This window comes from Pinus tabuliformis, chromosome 3_2 (assembly GCF_031772625.1).
Source record: "Pinus tabuliformis cultivar Carrire ecotype Pingquan chromosome 3_2, CPIR1, whole genome shotgun sequence".
Lineage (NCBI taxonomy): Eukaryota > Viridiplantae > Streptophyta > Pinopsida > Pinales > Pinaceae > Pinus > Pinus tabuliformis.
The window spans coordinates 322,611,512-322,615,859 of record NC_142302.1 but is presented as its reverse complement, the minus strand read 5'-3'; the positions used below and the strand labels follow the sequence as shown (position 1 = coordinate 322,615,859).

The 4,348-nt window shown below is 31.7% G+C and overlaps 1 pseudogene; it reads right to left on the bottom strand.

Moving 5' to 3' along the window:
• Positions 1–3,524: 3,524 nt before the first annotated feature.
• Positions 3,525–4,067, bottom strand: LOC149180822 (18.1 kDa class I heat shock protein-like; annotated as a pseudogene).
• Positions 4,068–4,348: the final 281 nt, after the last annotated feature.

Below are 4,348 nucleotides of genomic sequence, written 5' to 3'. Positions count from 1 at the left end.
AAAACCCCAAGGGATTATGAACCCAAGGGAATAATATTAAACCCAAGGGACTAATATTATAAACCCAACATATATAAACCCTAAGACAAATATTATAAACATTGAAATAAACATGATCGACCATCATTGATGTTCATATTGAGACAATCCTTATCACAATTCCATGTTGGACCATGGTCGACATCATAATAAACCATGTTTGACTCAGGAATAATAAACCCAAGCGATTGATATTATAAACCCAAGGGATTAATACTAAAACCCCAAGGGATTATGAACCAAAGGGAATACTATTAAACAAAAGGGACTAATAATATAAACTCAAGGGAATAATAAACCCAAAGCATTGATATAATAAACCCAAAGGAACAATAAACCCAAGGGATTATTATTTATTTTCATGGTGAGACAATCCTTGTCATAATGTGACATTCAAGCATGGTGGGCTATGACTGACAATGGTTTACCATGATCAACATTATAAACCTAAGGGAATAATAAACCCAAGGGATTAATATGAGAAACCCAAAGGAATTGTTGTAGCTTATATTGTGTTTTAAGTTGATTTATCAGTTATATCACTAGCGGAGGTCTAAAAATCATTGCAGGGGTTCATCCTTAATGAAACTCTCTTATTTTCTTTACATCCGCAAAGTCTAAGGGAAATGAAGTATTTTGTTTATTATACATTGAAATGGCAAAAGAAAGAGGTGTAAAAGAATCAGCCCCGATACAGGCAAGGATTAAATTAACTCATAATATAAGAGGTTATATGTAGTGGTCCCCATCTATATATATATATATATATATATAGATATATATATATATATATATATATAGATATAGATAGATATAGATATAGATATATATATATATATATATATATATATATATATATATATATATATATATATATATACTAATGCAAATAAATCGCAATCACAAAAGTGCAGCTAGCAGGTTATTACCACAGGAATCACCAATTGCCAATTGCGATGAGTAGTGCAGACCTGAAACACATTTATATTTTGTTGTAAAGTCCCGGAGGGTCCGCAATTATATGTATGTACATATATAAAGATTTCCGATTGCGATTAATGGTGGCAGACCGGAAACATATTTATGTTATGTTTAAAAGCCGGTGGGTTCGTAAGGCGCTAAATACGTATGTTGGTGCATTCAATGATAGTCAATTGCGATATGGGTAAGCTAGACCCGAAACATATTTACGTTATGTTTTAACAGCCTGGCGGCTCCGTAAAACGTCAAATATGTATGTTGGTGCATTCAATGATTAGCGATTGCAATTTGCAATTGCAGGCCAGACCTGAAAGGTATATTCATTATGGTTGTAAGTCCCATTAGGTCCGACATGTCGAAAAGTCTTTATATGATTGCACATTTTATATATTTCAATTTTAAAGAGATTATAATAGAAATAATTGTCGATTGTGATATGGGTAAGCTGAACCTGAAAGCCTATGTATTACGTTTCATGACTGTGGTGGGTCCGTCATATCAATGATATATATATATATATATAGATATCAGGAAATATCGATTGCCGATTGCGATGAGGGTTATGCCTCGACAGTCATGCTAACAGTATTAAAAGTGGGAAAAACACATTTCATGTTATATTTTCAAAAGTGCAGATACAAAGGATTTATATAGAAATCCAATATTATTAAGCATGCATAAAGCGCTGATTGCGATTGTGATTGATTGCAATTGCGATTACGATGGTTTGAGATGTTCTGGTCATACATGTATTAAGTGTTAAAGACCAAGTTTCCAGGTCCTTCATTTAATTGTCATGTAGATAGATTTGAACCATCCTTGGTTTGTTTTCTTTGTATTTGACCATACAATATTTGTTTTCTTTCTACTTGACCATACAAGATTAGGACCAAGCATAATTGAATTGTGCTTAATCAAAACATCATAGCAACAACAATAAAGTTACCAATCACAATTGCTTTTGAAATAAAAACAAAAAAACGGCATAGCAAAAGATAGAATAAGAAGACAAATGAATAAAATAACAACAACTTCACACCATCACTAACTACTACTAATTGGAAGATTAACCAACATAATCAACTAAAAAACAAACCGAGCTTTGGAATTCAATTTTTACTACATCCATTCAATGTTGGTACTAATGCCTCAAAACTTTTCATAAAATTTTATAAATTTTATATAATAAGTATCAATGTCATTAAGTCTCCAAATTGTTTTTACCAAAATCTTCAAACATTTAATAAGATTCACAAAATTTTAAATTTCTTAAACATTCAATAAAATTCATAAAGTTTTATATAATAAGTACAAATGTCATTAAGTTTCCAAAAGTAAATTTTATATAATAAGTATGAATGCCATTAAGTTTCCAACAGTTTTTACTAAATTCCTAAAGCTTGCATGAGATCTCTTAAACATTCAATAAGAATGTCTTCAAGAATGTCTTTAAATTGCATGAGATCTCTTAAACATTCAATAGGAATGCCTTCAAGAATGTCTTTAAATTGCATGAGATCTCTTAAACATTCAATAGGAATGTCTTTAAATTTAAATAATATTTTAAGCAATTTTTTTTATATAATTTTCAAATTTAAATAGTATCTCAAGCAAATTTTTATATAATTTTCAAAACTAAATCGTAACTAAAATACATAATTGATTTATTATATTTTTATTTAAAAAATATATATTAAAAAAAACCTCATTCGAATCAAAATATTTTGATTTTAATTAAATAAATCAAATCAGTACACAGTGAAAGTATATAATATATTTTCATACAAGAAAAAAAAATAAAACTCAATTCAAACCAAAACATGATTTTAATTAAATCAAACCCCTGGTTTAGTGATCGATTTAATTCATTTCATACTTTATTATCATTTATTATTTTTAATGTTTTAATAAAAATAAAATAAAATTTAAATCATTATTACTTTAAATCAATATTTTATATTATATTCAGCCCGTTGTTATTTGAATCAATCAGCGTATTCTCACGTTGAATCAATTTTTAAATGAAGGAATTTTAAGACTCGGACATCCACAAGAGCAAGAAGTTGTGTCCGGCATTCAGGATGAAAATGTCAATTTATAATATTTCTTTCAACTTTATGAAAATGGATGCACATTTATAGGCAACAAAACTTGCTCAAACAGTTTTCAATGAACCGGGAATTTACATCGACTCGCTATGTTTTCTTAAATCCAGACCCTCACAAATGCATTTAATTGGAAATACATATTTTCTTAAATTCAGACCCTCACAAACGCATCTAATTGAAAATACCTGTTTTCTTAAATCCAAACCCTCACAAACACATCTAATTGAAAAAACCAAACCCTTACCCACACTGAGTCAAGACCCTCACAAATGCATGGAAGCCCCTATTATTTGAAAAAAATCAAACCCTTATCAAAACCGAAGACGACATGATGACTGTAGCAGGCGTAAAGTTGGAAGACCCAAGACGCTAAATTCCCACTAAATTTCCTTTCGGTTAACCAGATATTTCGATGGCTTTAACCTAAGGTTTAGGGTGAGGCTGTTTGGGGACCATAACAATGAGTACTCCATTTTCTATTGTCGCCTTCACCTCCTCCACCTTGGCATTTTCCGGCAGACGGAAACTTCGAAGAAATTTCCCATGAGAATGCTCAATGTGGTGCCACTTCTTTCTTGGGCTCACCACTTATATGCAGAACTAGGCCATCTTCCACCTCAATCTTTACCTCCTCTTTCTTCAAACCTGTCAAGAAAGAAAAGTAAATGCAAATCCCGCCCTTAGAAACAAAAGAAACATGAACTCTTTAAAAAACGTGATTAAATTATTACCGGGAAGATCGGATTTGAAGATGTGAGCGTCTGAAGTTTCCTTCTAGTCAATCTGAGTGTTGGCTATGGTTGTCGCCTCATCCCTTGCAGGATGCCCAATTTCCCTAGAAAACGCAGAAACCCCTCCTTCAAAAGGATCCCATAAATCGAGAGAGAAGGGATCGAAAACACTAGATCTCCTACCCAAGAAGCGAGGAATGATAGACATGCTTGCAACGAATATTGACTCTCAATGAAATCAAGAATTGGAAAATTTATACTGTAAATATCAAATCATGCAACGCCTGAACGTTTTCTTCTTTGTTCCAATCAAAGAAGGGATACCAAAGGAGCAGATTCCATACTTCCGTCCGCCGACGTTACAAATTCAAATCCTTGACCAGGCCATTCTTTTGTTTCTGCTAATATCCCGATTTAAAAACCCAGATTAGCGTGTAATCTTAAATCCATGAATCGCTAAGAGTTCAAAAAGAAATGAAACGATAAAAG